The sequence below is a fragment of the Pogona vitticeps genome, chromosome 2 (genome assembly GCF_051106095.1).
Source record: "Pogona vitticeps strain Pit_001003342236 chromosome 2, PviZW2.1, whole genome shotgun sequence".
In the NCBI taxonomy this organism is placed as follows: domain Eukaryota; kingdom Metazoa; phylum Chordata; class Lepidosauria; order Squamata; family Agamidae; genus Pogona; species Pogona vitticeps.
In genome coordinates, this window is record NC_135784.1 from 9,589,558 (window position 1) to 9,606,481 (window position 16,924).

At 45.6% G+C, this 16,924-nt stretch overlaps 1 protein-coding gene across 1 annotated transcript in view; it reads left to right on the forward strand.

The window, feature by feature from the left end:
• Nucleotides 1-16,924, forward strand: part of LOC140703737 (uncharacterized) — a 465,058-nt gene that overhangs the window by 82,501 nt on the left and 365,633 nt on the right. The window lies entirely within an intron of this gene.

Below are 16,924 nucleotides of genomic sequence, written 5' to 3' on the forward strand. Positions count from 1 at the left end.
TTCCCTGTTGTTCCCTTTATCTCTTGTGTGTTTAGTCATTTAGTCGTGTCCGACTCTTCGTGACCCCATGGACCAGAGCACGCCAGGCCCTCCTGTCTTCTACTGCCTCCCGGAGTTGTGTCAGGTTCATGTTGGTTGCTTCGCAGACACTGTCCAGCCATCTCATCCTCGGTCGTCCCCTTCTCCTCTTGCCATCACACCTTCCTAACATCAAGGTTTTTTCCAAGGACTCTTTTCTTCTCATGAGATGGCCAAAGTACTGGAGCCTCAGCTTCAGGATCTGTCCTTCAAGTGAGCATTCAGGGTTGATTTCCTTTAGAACTGATAGGTTTGTTCTCCTTGCAGTCCAGGGGATTCTCAAGAGCCTCCTCCAGCACCACAATTCAAAGGCATCAATTCTTCGGCGGTCAGCTTTCTTTATGGTCCAGCTCTCACTTCCATACATCACAACAGGAAAAACCATAGCTTTGACTATTCGGACTTTTGTTGGCAATGTGATGTCTCTGCTTTTTAAGATGCTGTCAAGATTTGTCATCGCTTTCCTCCCAAGAAGCAGGCGTCTTTTAATTTCGTGGCTGCTGTCTCCATCTGCAGTGATCACGGAGCCCAGGAATATAAAATCTGTCACTGCCTCCATGTCTTCCCCTTCTATTTCCCAGGAGGTGATGGGACCAGTGGCCACGATCTTAGTTTTTTTCATGTTGAGTTTCAGACCGTTTTTTGCACTCTCCTCTTTCACTCACGTTACAAAGTTCTTTAATTCCTCCTCACTTTCTGCCATCAGAGTGGTATCATCTGCATATCTGAGGTTGTTGATATTTCTTCCGGCAATCTTAATTCTGGCTTGGGATTCATCGAGTCCAGCCTTCCGCATGATGTATTCTGCATATAAGTTAAGTAAGCAGGGGGACAATATACAGCCTTGTCGTACTCCTTTCCCAATTTTGAACAAATCAGTTGTTCCATGTCCAGTTCTAACTGTTGCTTCCTGTCCCACATATAGGTTTCTCAGGAGACAGATAAAGTGGTGAGGCACTCCCGTTTCTTTAAGAACTTGCCATAGTTTGCTGTGGTCCACACAGTCAAAGGCTTTCGCATAGTCAATGAAGCAGAAGTAGATATTTTTCTGGAACTCTCTGGCTTTCTCCATAATCCAGCGCAAGTTAGCAATTTGGTCTCGAGTTCCTCTGCCTCTTCGGAATCCAGCTTGTACTTCTGGGAGTTCTCGGTCCACATACTGCTGAAGCCTACGTTGTAGGATTTTGAGCATAACCTTGCTAGCGTGTGAAATGAGTGCAATTGTACGGTAGTTGGAGCATTCTTTGGCACTGCCTTTCTTTGGGATTGGGATGTAGACTGATCTTTTCCAATCCTCTGGCCACTGTTGAGTTTTCCAAACTTGCTGGCATATTGAATGTAGCACCTTAACAGCATCATCTTTCAAGATTTCAAATAGTTCAACTGGAATGCCATCACCTCCACTGGCCTTGTTGTTAGCCAGGCTTTCTAAGGCCCACTTGACTTCGCTCTCCAGGATGTCTGGCTCAGGGTCAGCAATGACATTGTCTGGGTTGTACGGGATATCCAAATCTTTCTGATATAATTCCTCTGTGTATTCTTGCCACCTCTTCTTGACGTCTTCTGCTTCTGTTAGGTCCCTACCATTTTTGTCCTTTATCATGTTCATCTTTGCGCAAAATGTTCCTCTAATATCTCCAATTTTCCTGAACAGATCTCTGGTTTTTCCTTTTCTGTTATTTTCCTCTATTTCTTTGCATTTTTCATTTAAGAAGGCCCTCTTGTCTCTCCTTGCTATTCTTTGGAAGTCTGCCTTCAATTTTCTGTAACTTTCCCTATCTCCCTTGCATTTTGCTTCCCTTCTCCTCTTGGCTCCCTACTTTAGCATTCCAGTCCCCTAGAATGAGAAGAACATCTTTCTTTGGTATCAGTTCTAGAAGGTGTTTTAAATCTTCATAAAATTGTTCAATTTCAGTCTCTTCAGCACTGGTGGTTGGTGCATAAACTTGGATTATTGTGATGTTGAAAGGTCTGCCTTGGATTCGTATTGACATCATTCTATCATTTTTGAGATTGTATCCCATTACAGCTTTTCCCACTCTTTTGTGGACTATGAGGGCCACTCCATCCCTTCTACAGGATTCTTGCCCACAGTAGTAGATATGATAATCATCTGAGCTGAATTCGCCTATTCCTGTCCATTTTAGTTCACTCATGCCCAGGATGTCGATGTTTATTCTTGCCATCTCCTATTTGACCACCTACAGTTTCCCAAGGTTCATAGATCTTACATTCCAGGTTCCTATGCAGTATTTTTCTTTGCAAGGCTATAGCAAACACAAAAAAGTCATTGTCCTGCGGATTCGTCGTACAGCGGGGTCATTGTGTAGCGAGGTACCACTGTACTCCTTCTATCTTAGACAATCAAGTGGGCCTTAGAAAGAATGGCTAACAACAAGGCCAGTGGAAGTGGTGCCTCGCAAGACTATGTTAATTCGTTCCATGAAAATCGCTGTTTAGCGAAAACATCGTCTTGGGAAACACGTTTTCCCATTGAAATGCATTGAAAATCTGATAATCCGTTCCAATGGGAACGGATTGTCATCGTTAAGCAAAAATTTCCATAGGAAACATCGTTAAGCAAAATGCGGTTTGCTAGCAAAGAAAGCGGTCTAACGAAACAGACCATTAAAAGACTCGTAAAGTGAAGCAAGACCAAGCTGTCAAAAACATCGTAAAGCGAAAAACAGGGACCTAAAATTTAATCGTCTTGCGAGGCAAGGTCCCTAACATGGTAAAGCGAAAATTGCCCATAGGAAACATCGTTAAACGAAGCGCAAGATCACTCCGAAAACTTCATCCTAAAGCGAATTCATCGTTAAATGAAGCAATCGTCTAGCAAGACACCACTGTATTTAAAATCTTAAAAGATGACGCTGTTAAGACTCAATATGCCAGCAAGTTTGGAAAACTCAACAGTGGCCAGAGGATTGGAAAAGATCAGTCCACATCCCAATCCCAAAGAAGGACAATGCCAAAGAATGTTCCAACTACTATACAATTGCACTCATTTCACACGCTAGCAAGGTTATGCTCAAAATCCTCCAAGGCTGGCTTCAGCAGTATGTGGACCGAGAACTCCCAGAAGTACCAGCTGGATTTCAAAGGGGCAGAGGAACTAGAGACCAAATTGCTAACATGTGCTGGATTATGGAGAAAGCCTGAGACTTCTAGAAAAACATCTACAGTGGTGCCCCACATAGCGACATTAATCCATTCCAGGATTAACGTCGCTATCCGGAAACATCGCTAAACTGAACAAAAAAACCCCATATTAACGCATTAAACCCTGTTTAATGCATTCCTATGGGGTAAAAACTCTCCATAGGGGCGGCCATTTTTGGTGCCTCTTAAGCGAGGAATCCGTGAAGAACACAGCGGGCGGCCATTTTGAAACCACCGATCAGCTGTTAAAAAAGCATTGCTTTGCCATGATTGTTTCCCCAAGCAGGAAACCAATCATGGTAAAGCACTGCCAGCCAGCCAGCCAGCCCGGGAGACACCGGGTGTCCTAGGCAGTGGGCGAGCGAGGGCTCGGGAGGAGAGCACCCCCATCCCCGTCGCTGCTGCAGATGCCGGGAGGAGAGCAGCCGGGGCTTGCTCTTCCTCCTAGCTCTCCCCCACCCCAGTCGCCACCACCACCAGGCCGCAAAGGCAGACCTCCCACCCAACCCTGTGGAGACACACCCCTTACCCTTGTCTCCGCTGGGAGGAGGGCTGCCGGAACACCTGGGCCTTGCCCTGCCTCCCAGCTCCCCCCAAGCCACCCCCTCACCCCCGTCGCCGCCGGCGGGCGGAGGGCGGGGAACACCTGCCCCCGCCGGTCAGCTGGGGGAAGGTATGGGGGAAAATCACAAAGCGATTTTCCCCATAGAGAATATCGCAATGCGATTGCAAAAGCGATCGCAAAATCTTCATCGGCATGCGGATTCGTCGTTAAACGGGGTGCCCGTTAAGCGAGGCACCACTGTACTTCTGCTTCATTGACTATGCAAAAGCCTTCGACTTTGTGGACCACAACAAACTATGGCAAGTTCTTCAAGACTAAAAAATAAGAAAAAAAATACTTTGATATGTAAAATGTATATAATGGAAGCTATATACGACCATTTGGTCTCCTCCACTCTATTCTCCATCCTGTGCCCAGGAACACAAACAGTGAATCTGTTGCTGAAGAGCATAGTTGTTTCACTTTTCTGAACAGACACTTGTGTTTTCTTAAAGCTACGCAGCCAGCAGAAATTCACTTTTTCCTGATCAAAGTACATAACTGCTGGGAACACTCAACATGCATAATATTTACCTATTGTTCCCTATTTGGGATAGGGCATTGACTACCTTTCTGTTTTTATGGGAATCGACTGCACAAAAAGATAAATAAATAAAGACTCTATTGAGCTGCATTCACAGGGGGGTCGTCTCCACATCACATCAAGTCTTCCTCCCTACTCGGCACTTGCTAGGCTTCCTATAGACTATAGACTACCGTGTCCAGTTCTGCTCCTTAAGAAGGATTCAGGCCAACAGGAACAGGGTCAGAGAGAGGAGCAGTAAGGACGACTGGGGAGGAACTAGAAACCAAACCCCAGGAGGAGAGATTGAAAGAACTGGGCATTTTTAGCATTCAGAAAAGAAGACTGAAGGATGATATTAACCCACTCTTTAAATACATGAAAGGTTATCAGACAGAGAGACAGAATCTATTCTGTCTCACCAGAGTGTAGGACACAAATTAATGCACTCAGAGAGCCAGATTTTGATTATCAGGAAAAACCTTCTAACTAATTGACCAGGACAACAGTGGAACTTGAGGCTGAGGGAAAATTGGGTTGCCATCAGTCAGATACACTTTAATTTCTGCATTGAGCTGGTCATTGGGCTATATGACCTTGTAAGATTGCTTCCAATGCCATGATTCTGTGCTATGAATAAAGAATGACATCTTGCTTACCTTGGAAATGTGAAGAGGGATTTGGAATTGGGCTATTCCTTTTTCGTCCAGAGAGACATGAACGGAGATCTGCTCACTTTCAACCCTGCCTTGGGGAAAAGAAAAACAATCAGTCTGGAGGCATCCTGGATGAAGCAAACAAGAGACATTTCTTAATAGTGCCTGGCTTTGCAGTTTTCAGATCATGCAGAGGAGTCTCTCTCTCCTTTGGAAAAGAAAAAAGGAAAATGGAAAGGTAGCTAACGAAGAAACAACAAGGAGATAGGAGGGAAAGAGGAAGATGATGGAGGAACCTCTCACAGATCCGGAGAGAAAAATTTGGTCATTCAAATTAGCTGGCCTGGATGGTGGGAAGCAGAGAACAACAGAACGTGCTTCCCTCTTAACACACGTAGGGAAAGAAGAGGCGCCAGAAAAATGGTTTGGTGCTGTAGGTGAAGGTGAGCTGAGTGGACAGGGACTGATCCAGCCAATTTGACTGAAATCTATGATGTCTTGGAAGGGGTCAAATCCCTCCATGGCGATGGTGAACCCCTTTCTAAACTCTGCAAGGACCTCAAGAACCTTCCTACAAGTGGTAATGTCATGTCCTTTACAGCAGTTGTTTCCAACCTTGGGCCTCCAGATGTTTTTGGACTTCAACTCCCAAAAATCCCGGCCATCAGAGGTGGCGGTGAAGGCTTCTGGGAGTTGTCATCCAAGAACATCTGGAGGCCTAAGGTTGGGGACCATGGCTTTGTAGTACAATGTGTTAGACTGGGACTTCTGATGGGTTGTATTTCTTCCCTCCTACACTCAATTTCTCCTGGTGGAAGGCTATATCAGCAGTTTGGCTACACTTGGGGGGAGCTCCCTGATTCGTCTCGTTCCCTCCCTACAGGTATAAAAAGAACCTCACCGTCACATAGTGCAGTCGAACCGAGAACCTCTGCCCCAGCCTCCAAGGAAGCTTCATAAGGGACTCCTTCCACAAGGACATCTTGGGAATCCTCCCTCCCTGGAGATCTGAAAGCACCACTGCCTCCCTAAATATCCCCTTCTCCTTTTTGTTCTTGTGTAAAATCTTCTCCCCATTCCCAGCCAGTTCAGGGGAGTAGCTGCTAAATTGGTCTTTGTCTCCTTGTGGATGGATGTATTTTGTTGGTAAAGATCACTGTGTTTGTGTGGGGGGGGGAATTAGGGAGCAGCTACAGGACATGTTCAGGCAAGAGAGAAGGGCGGGGAGGATGTTGGTTGCCCCTAAGCTGCCCCGAAACTTAAAACAGCTCGGATAGCCTGGGTGACGAACCCTCTGGGTTGAAACTCTTGCTGCTAAATGCCAGGTGAGTCGAGGGTGCAAAAGAACCCCCATCCAGGACTTGATCCTGGGCGATCCGGCCGATCTGGTTTGCATCATGGGAGACTTGGTGGGATGAGGCTGTGGGTCTCCTTCCCACTCAGCTTTGTCCACCCTTGTTCTATGGGGTGCAGAAAGCAATCCCCAGCAGGGGGGTGAGTTGTAGTGGTCTCTCGTGATGCTTCCCCCCCCCTTTTCTGGATTTGATGGGTGCCTTTGGAAGCAAGAGCCTGCTTCTGCCTCCAATGGTCTCCACTCCCCTTCACGCTGCAGGGCACACTTCCAACCTGGTTTCCTCCATTGGGGTGGAGGTTGGCGATCTGGGTGTGGGGCGACTCCCAGGATGCCTCTGAGGGACCTTCCCAATGTGGGGCCCCTTGAAATTTGAGCGGGAGGAGGAGAGACTAAAGGGAGAGACCAGTGATTTTTCTCTCGTCCCGTTTTTTGTACTGCCAGGTGGAGACAGGATGCAGGGGAGAGGTGGGGTCTCCTCGGAAGAAAAACCAGCAGGAGCGCCGGCCACCCACCCGGATGCCTTGCAAGGAGGGGGACATTCGGGGGGATTGACCCCCCATCCACCCAATATTGAAAATATCCGTGGGTGGGGATTTATATAATAAGCGATTAATGGCCGGACTGGAAGGGGCCCCCGATGGATCGTGAAGTCAAAGGGAGCGCCGTGGGAGGGGGATCGAACCCCCTCAACCGGGCGGTGAAACCACCGAGTTCCTGCATGGAAAGAGGAGCGGTTGGTAACCGGGATTGCATGGGGTAATTGGGCTAGTTTTAAAAACGCACCACCACCACCCCGACACCCTCCCCTCCAAAGACAAAGCCTTCCACGACACCCCCCCCCCCCCCACCGTTTCCTCTTCTTCCTCCTCTCGAAAAAGGCTCACCGCCTTCCAGGGTCCTCCGGAAGCAGAAAAAGCCCAGACAGGCCGCCGTCCAGCGCGGTCACCGCTGAACGTAGAGACAAAGAAAGGAGGAAGCGCTCCCTGCTTCCGCTTCCGGTGAGGAGACGCTCTACCCCTTTCCTCCTCTCCATTCCCCTTCGGTCCTCCACCGCACGCCGTCGTAGGTGGAGGGGGCGGGACGGGGCTTCCAGACACAAGGAGGGGCGGACGCACAAACCCACAAACACACATACGCTCAGAGGGTGGTGATTTGCTGAGGGGACAACGGTGGGAAGGGAGGGCGGGTGCCCTTTCTCACTCCCCCCCCAAGGCTTGGTTGCTTTCCCTGAAGGCAGGAGATGCCTCCTGAAACGCCAGAGAGAACCCCCCCCTTTCCCTCTTGGGAGCCCCCTCCCCTTTGGCGTCTTCCTCCTCCACAAATCACACACGCACCTTCCCAATACAGGGGAGAAGCAGAGGGAAGGTTTGCAGGCAGCCAGGCAGAAAGAAAAAAGGCACTTTCAGCTCTTCAGTCTCTCTCTCTCTCTCTGTTCAGATTATTAGATGAGTTTAACTTTTAGGTGGATATGCAACATTTATATTTAATACATATTGAGATCAAAATCTCAAACAAGAAACTGTACAAAAATTAACCCTTCTGTCCAAGTTTGCAACTCCCCATCGTGTGCTGGTGGGGAGCATGTGAAGGTGCATTCAGATATCAGGTCCCCAGATCTTGCTGAAACTAAATCTGAAAAGCCACTTATTCTGAAATCACTCCCTCCCCAAGGTAGCGGAGTTGGAAGCACTAGTTGTTGCTGCCGTTCTAGCCAAAGGAAGGTGGGTAAACATATAAACAGACAACCGTTTCTCTTTCCTGCCATCTCTCTCTCTCTCTCTCTCTCTCTCTCACACACACACACACACACACACACACACACTAAACAGACAACCGTTTCTCTTTCCTGCCATATCTCTCTCTCTCTCTCTCTCTCTCTCTCTCTCTCTCACACACACACACACACACACACACACACACACGACTTTGGAAAGTTACATGTTTCCGTAGTACTGATGGGAAACCTTTGAAAATGAAGCCTCTGTTAGAGAGACTCATGGCTACTTTACTTTTCCCCTTGAAATTGCTGTAGTTCATTGCTGAGGTCACCAAATTGGTGACAGTCCAGTGGTGTTGTTCTTTAGTCGTTTAGTTGTGTCCAACTCTTCGTGATGCCACAGACCAGAGCACGCCAAGCTCTTCTATCTTCCATTGCCTCCCGGAGTTGGGTCAAATTCATGTTGGTTGCTTTGATGACACTGTCCAGCCATCTCATCCTCTGTCGTCCCTTTCTCCTCCTGCCTTCACACTTTCCCAACATCAGGATCTTTTCCAGGGAGTCTTCTCATGAGATGGCGAAAGTATTGGAGCTTCAGCTTCAGGATTGAGCACTCAGGGTTGATTTCCTTCAAAATGGAAAGGTTTGTTCTCCTTGCAGTCTAGGGGACTCTCAAGAGTCTCCTCCAGCACCACAATTCAAAAGCATCCATTCTTTGGTGGTCAGCTTTCTTTATGGTCCAGCTCTCACTTCCATACATCACGACAGGAAAAAACATAGCTTTGACTATGCAGACTTTTGTTGGCAAGATGATGTCTCTTCTTTTTAAGATGCTGTCGGGGTTTGTCATCGCTTTCCTCCCAAGAAGCAGCCATCTTTTAATTTCAGGGCTGCTGTCATCATTTGCAGTGATCATGGAGCCCAAGAAAGTAAAATCTGTCACTGCCTCCATATCTTCCCCTTCTATTTGCGTGGAGGTGATGGGACCAGTGATCTTAGTTTTTTGATGTTGAGCTTCAGACTGTTTTTTGCACTCTCTTTCACCCTCATTAAGAGGTTCTTTAATTCCTCCTCACTTTGGACTACAGTGGTGCCTTTCTTAGTGATTGCCTCGTTTAACGATGTAATCACTTAACGATTAGTTTTCCAGAGCGATCTTGCGCTGCGTTTAGTGATGTTTCCAATGCACGAATTTCACATAGCGATGTTTGGGACCTTGCTTCGCTTAGCGATGACAGTTTAGGTCCCCCTGTTTCGCTTAACGATGGTTTTGACAGCCCCGTGTTCGCTGTTTTTTTAAGTTTTTAAAATGTTTTTAAAAGGTTTAGAATGCTTGAAATCGTTAGCACACTTTGTTAAACTAATTTGGCTTCGTTCTGACTCTTTTTGAATTTTTTGTAATTTTTCCCCCATTGAAATGCCTTGAATAGTTTCAATGCATTTCAATTGGGGAACCGCGTTTCTCTTAGCGATTTTTCCTATGGCGATTTTTGCTTAAGGATGGTAATCCGTTCCCATTGGAACGGATTATCTGGTTTTCAATGCATCTCTATGGGAAAACGCGTTTTGCTTAGCGATGTTTTCTCATAGCGATGTGGTGGGTTTTTTTGCACCAATTAAAATCCTTAAGCCAGGCACCACTCTATACCAAAAGAATACTCCCCTTTTAATCCATCAAAAATCAACATAAGTGCCGCTAAGGGTCAAAATTAGAAAACAGAGGAACGAAGGGGTCAAATCAATCCATATAAACGCTGGGACTGGCTCTGGATCTCAGTCTAGCAAGGTTTTGAAAGTCTTTTGAAATGCAACAGCAGGGCAGGAAGCCTGCTCGGTGGTGTTTTTGGTGGTCCCAGAAGGAGAAGGGAAGAGCTCATGTAAAGAAAATCCATCTGCAAAATTTTATCCTAGTCAGGTATGCAAGGAAGGAGCAGGAGCTGAGGGACTGGTGATCATAAACGGCAAGAGGAAGGCAACTTCAGATGATGCCTATTTAAAGAAGTGTAAAAAGGATCGCAGTAGAAGACCACAGTCTTGTGTCGGGATCTGCAAGATGAGGGGAAGTAGGGGTCTTGCAGATGAAGCCAGTCTCGGGATCTGCAGATGAAGCCTCCCTCCCCTCTTGACCAGCAAGGAGAAAGGAGACAAGCGCTGAGGGGTATGTTTCAGGGCGGGATCCGGATGAACAAGGACAGCTTACTCACAGGCATCTGTCCAGAGGAATCTCCTCCTCCTTTGCCGCACCCCCTTTTTTATTGTACTCTACTACCTTTGCACTAGTTAATCAATACAGAGGTAACTAATTTCCTTGAATACACAGCAGAATAACCAGAGTGCTGGTAAACAGAGACAGCTAATTTCCTTGAATACAAAGGCATCAGTAAACAGAGTGGTTGGTAAACAGACAGGCTGGTAAACAGACAGTTAATAGTAAACAGACACAGATAACTCCAAATATACAGACAATGTAAACATTCCTGAGGAAGACACTTTAACTACATTACCCAGAGACAATAGACAGCAGGCTAATGATCATCCTTACTGGAAACTAGTGACTTGCAGTTTTAGCATGAGGCCTGCCATTGTCATAGATATACATTTGCTACTGCCACAGACATATACATTGTAACAGCATAACAGCATAAATTTTCCCCACATCCCAACCGTTTTTTGTTGTTGTTGTTGTTGAAGACAATGGCTGTTGTCAACTCTTGAATATTCTGAGTCCAAGGAGTTCTGGTATGATGGCATGAAGTCAGGCTCATCTTCAGCAGAGGACGGAATAGCATGTTCCAGGCCACTGGGAATAAGGAAAGCATTCAAATAGCCTAACCTGCTTCCTTGTTGCGCTGAGAGGCAAAACTCATTCTTTACAACTTTAAAACATTGTTCAGATGGAATGAAACCTGGAATCTTGCAAGAGAATTAGATGGCATATTCTGATGACATCAACATTACAGATATATAAGCACAATATATTGCTAAGAGGCAAAAGCAAAACATTTTAAGGTATACAGATTTTTTGCATAGAAATATGTGACACAGACAACTTCCCCACTGAAGACACACACACCATGAATTTCTTGTATGATACTTGACTGGAGAGATACATATAGAGCTTGGCAAAAGAACAGCAACTTATTTTGAGGGATGAGTAGTAAAGAATGGTGCTTGTATGCATCTGCCTGGCTCCGGGCAAAGCTCTTAAACTGTAGAACTGACTGAATTAAAAAAAGGTGTCTGCTAGTGCCCTTAAATTTCCCCTGGATTGAAAATGTGTTTCTACAGGCAAGCATATCAGATGTATCAGCATCACAGTGTACAAAATTGCCTACTGTGGGGCCTACTTGTAGGGAATAATATGCTTCTCTGTCTCAGGGATAAACAGACAAAGTTTTCATATTACATTAGAAAATAATTTTCAAGGAAAACTGTGACGTAAAAGAATAAACATACAGTGTCTACAACAAAATTAAATTCATATTAGGAAAAACTCAAAGGCTAAAACTGCATTTAATTCTGAGCATAAAACTAAGAATTGCTTCTCTAAAATTCAATACGTTAAGATCTGGCTAACAGAGGAAACACATGTCATGCACTCTTATCCTGCAGAAAGAAAAACAAACATTTTTGACAATTTACAGCATTTGCAACAAACATTTTCTCAGGGATGTGACACTGTTACTCCTGGAAGGCAGAGACAGGAATGCAGGCTTGTATGAAGTCCCATATGCTCACAGCAATGCAAGGTGTGATAGGATTTGTAGTTCTAAGAACATGGAACCTAGAGTGTGCAGGACATCATTTGGATCCTTACAAATGGCTTGAGTGTAAACAATGCTTTCTCTAGATTGGAAGGTGATGGGGGAAAACTTTCTGGTTCGCCTCCTCCCACCCCAATATGCAGCATTAGTCTCTCTACTGGCCAGATGGGAGGCATTCTTTGGTGATCTATATAATTGCCATGTCCGGCTGAGTAGGACTTTTCATTCAAACAGGATTAGCACATGGAAAAAGCAGTTCAAAACAAGCTTCATGTTGGGGTGTAGCAGTCACCCCCCCTTAGATTCTCTTCCTTCTCCCCTTCTTTATATGATCCATCCAATGCTTGTAGAGCTGCTTTTGTACCCCAGTCCATGATATCAAAGAAATCTGGGCCTGGGTCCCAATTCGCTAGGACATAATGCAACTTTGGCTGAACCGGCGGAGATACTGAGGTAGCTGCTGCTTCTTTTAGACCAGCAAGGAAGGGAGTCAGGCATGCAGTTTGATTTGCTGATTGGAATGCATTTATAGCTACTCCTGCTGCTTGAGTTAAAGCTGTTTTTGTGAAGCCTTGCTGAACAGTAGTAGCAAATGCAGCTCCTCCCATAAACATTAGAGGACTATCAGGGGATGCACCAGCATTAATTTTTGCTCGCTTGAATGCTAAATCTTGCCATTCTGGAAGGCAAGTGAGTCCTTCTGCTGGTGGAAAGGAATCTTTTGTCAAGGCCTTGCAGTCATTAAACCATGGGGCAGATAAAGAGTCCATCCCATTGTCCTGGTTACTGCTTTGCAGTTTGCGGATGCCTTGAGATGGGGGCAGTTCACAACTAGCAGAAACAGCTGGCACATCTCTCTGTGCTTCTGCTGCTCCTTCAATGACAGGAGGGGCAGAAATGACACCAGTTTCTGCACAAGAACCTGTTGTATCCATTGAAGGATGGTTATCAATCTCAGTTGCTTGAGGTGGCAGTGCTTTTAATTCATCAGGCTGGTCAGAATGAGACGAAGGGTGCAGCAGGGAAGCCAAAGAGGCTGAAGGGAGGGGAGGCAGAATTTGAGGGAGTTGTTTGACTAGATTAGCCTCGAATTCTGGATCGGAAAGGATGTTACATGTGTCTTGAAGGCAAGTACACACTAGAAATTGTTCCTGAAGATTTGATAAAGAAGTTCCCATGTTTCTAAAAGTGTAGGTGTCTTACTTGACCAATTCCACTCACCCGAGGGATCCTTGCGGATGATTGACGCGTCTTGGGGCCTGTGCCAGGCGAGATGAGTGCGAATTGTCGAAAGTTGACCTCAGTCCTACTCATCGGGATCCAGAGGATGCGTGCGCGCGCTGTAGCCCTTCCACACCGGGCGTGATGAGTAGGACGATAGGTGAATTACCTCAGAGAGGGCACCATTTTGTCGGGATCTGCAAGATGAGGGGAAGTAGGGGTCTTGCAGATGAAGCCAGTCTCGGGATCTGCAGATGAAGCCTCCCTCTCCTCTTGACCAGCAAGGAGAAAGGAGACAAGCGCTCAGGGGTATGTTTCAGGGCGGGATCCGGATGAACAAGGACAGCTTACCCACAGGCATCTGTCCAGAGGAATCTCCTCCTCCTTTGCCACACCCCCTTTTTATTGTACTCTACTACCTTTGCACTAGTTAATCAATACAGAGGTAACTAATTTCCTTGAATACACAGCAGAATAACCAGAGTGCTGGTAAACAGAGACAGCTAATTTCCTTGAATACAAAGGCATCAGTAAACAGAGTGGTTGGTAAACAGACAGGCTGGTAAACAGACAGTTAATAGTAAACAGACACAGATAACTCCAAATATACAGACAATGTAAACATTCCTGAGGAAGACACTTTAACTACATTACCCAGAGACAATAGACAGCAGGCTAATGATCATCCTTACTGGAAACTAGTGACTTGCAGTTTTAGCATGAGGCCTGCCATTGTCATAGATATACATTTGCTACTGCCACAGACATATACATTGTAACAGCATAACAGCATAAATTTTCCCCACAGTCTTGGAGGTCATCTCTAAAAACCTTTTGCAACCCATCCCTTTAGGACGAGAAAGTGGAGTGGTCTTGCCTGTCGCTGAAGCACATATTGCTAATAAAAAGGGAGGGTAGGAATTAACTGTTCTGTAAATTCTTCAGAAGCAGAAGCAAGCCTAGGCAGGAAGGTCAGGCCACTGGCTTACAAGGGGCTTGAGGGAGCCCAGAAAGAGGAGGAAAAAGAGGACCCAGAGAAGCCGAATACACTCCTCAGGTCAGGCTTCTCGTTTTATTTTTCATCGTTTGTTTTAATCTTATGTGTTTTTGATTGTAAACCGCCCAGAGTGGACTTGTTCCAGATGGGCAGTAGAAAAATCAAATAAATAAATATATAAAAATATCCTAGCTTTACCATAGCCATCTTGCTTTCTGTAACTTCCTTTGCTGTATGGTGTAAACCAGTTTTCAGCAGGCAAGAATGAACAAGGGAGGAGGAGGTGTCCGTCTGAGGTTCTTTCACTTTATATTAAAAGGTTTCGAATTGGAAATTTGTCCTTGGAGAAGACTGGGCGCTTGACACGGAGCTAGAAGTGTGAATTATTGTCCTCATTCCGGACACCTGCAGAATCACCTCCCATTGCTCCTCCTCCTTAGCCCTTCTTTCATGTTTGCCTCATAAAAATAAAGACTTTTTTTATTGGGGCATGCTTCTCCACATGTTTCTGTGGGTTAAGTTGGTGTCTGTTTCCTTGCTCGACGTACGTAAGGAGCACACTTTGCTGCAATCTATCATGTCATTCCTTATCACATACTGTATTGTCTGTACATACCATTGTATTAAGACCTGCTGTATCTGTTATTTATTTATTTATTTTATTTTATTTATTTTATTTATACTCCGCCTATCTGTTCAAAATGACCACTCTAGGCAGCTGTTAATTGCCTATATACCTCCAACTAGAGTTATTTGACTATTTTGCACTAAAATTATCGCATTTGGCTTTCAAATTCTAGAACGGATCCAGTTATATATAGGTTCCCATTTTTGGACTGAATTGCCTTTCAAAGCTTTTTTTTACTATGCCCATCTCTGCCACTTCCATAATCTTTTCCATTAATTCTTCAGTTTGGTATTTAAAATTTCTTCCATTTCCATGCATATAATATTCCGGCTGCGGTTATTATATGTATTGACAAATCGCTCTCTTTCCTATCCAAAGTCTCTGGCAACATTTTTAATAAAAATAATTCTGGTTTAAATGGAATACTACATATTAGAATTTTCTGCAAACATTCATGTATTGGCATCCAATAGTTTTTTGCTTCTCTACATGTCCACCACATATAATATAAGGTTCTCTCTTGTAATTTACATTTCCAACATGTCATCTGTTTCTAATAGTCACCATTTCTTTTTAGTAATTATTTGTATCGTAGGTGGACAGGAGACCACCAGGCATCTCCAGCCTGGACCCTTTCTCTTGAGGAGGCCAAAGAGGTAGTGGTTGTCCTGTGGTGGCCAGGCCCCCTTCACTCGACTGGTGTGGACCTCATCCTGGAAGGTCCACACTTGGAAATCGCTGAAGGCAGCACAGGGCTGATGGCCTGGGGGGTGGCTGTGCTTTGGGACAAAGTTCTTGTGTGTTGCACACATTTCGGGAGGTTGAACCCCTCTCCCTGCTTTTTCCACCCTCCATGCATTTAGATGATGTCCCCCCCAGTGTGAATTCTTTGATGCGACTGAAGGTTGTTGCTGTTTCTGAAGCTCTCCCCACAATCCATGCATTTCTGTGGTTTCTCCCCAGTGCAGACACTTCTATGTGAATGAAGGACACTACATTGAGTGAAGCCCTTTCTTTCCACAATCCAAATCCAGAGCAATACTTTTGGGCCTGAACTGCTCTTCATGCCTGCTTGTCTTTCTCAGCTGATTTGTATGTGGGTCACGTGAGCTGCCGTGAAAGCTCTAAACTAGCCCATTCCCTTCATATGCAGAAGGCAAGGTTCAAAGAAATCACTTTTCTTGACTCATGGAGGAGTGGAAAATCCCCAGGATTCATGGGATGATCCCTCTGACCTCAGACTTCCCACTGCCCTTGACGGATGGGGCTTTTAGGTGGGGGAGGAAAGAGGATGCCCAGAGCTTGAGAACCGGGGCAGCCCCCATTGGAACTCATTCCCACACACACTTTTGTGTGTCCCAGGGAATCCCTGCGACTCACAAAGGCACCCAGTGTGTTTTCCACAAGGCACCAAGAAGCAGCCCCGGAAAAGCAGGGAGGTGAGAGGGATGCGGTTTCGATGGCTCCCATTCACAAAATCAGGCCTGGCGGAAGAAAGGCGGGGAATTTTTTTTCCTTCTCCATGAGTCTCGTCCCAAATGCCTTTCTTCCTGCCTTGCATCCCCTTTTCCCCATCTAATTATTCCATGTTACTCCAGAGCCTTTCTATATGTGAAATTCTTCACGTGACAGCTACTGTTTCCTGGTTCTGAACCAAATCTCAATCCATCAGCGGACCTGCCCTCTTATCCCCTGACTGTTGAGTTTTCTCAGCAGCCTTTGGTGAGGGATCATGTCAAACGCCTCCTGAAAATCCAGATAGACCATCTCCACTGGTTCACCTGCATGCTGCATCCACATGGCTGCTCACTGTTTCAAAGAAGTCTAGAAGGTTTGTGAGGCAAGACATGCTGATTCTCCCTCTCATCACCCACTGAGAATCACGCTAGACAAAGTCGTACAGCTGTTTGGTGCCTGCCATGCCACCTTAAGGACCATCCCCATGACACTGGCAGCCGATTTTATATTGTTCTCTTGTTTGTTGAGCGCAGGTACCTCAGTCTTTACTAAGGTACCCAAGACATTTTCCTGTTTTTACATGAACGTTTAAAAATACATCCAAATGGCTCACACCAACTTTGCTTTCTTGTATTCTGCTTACTACAGTGGGGTCTTGACTTACGAACGGCCTGAGTTATGAACATTTAGACTTACGAACCGCTCTCATAGAAAAATATTGACTTGACTTACGTACTTAGATTTGAGTTACAAACTGAA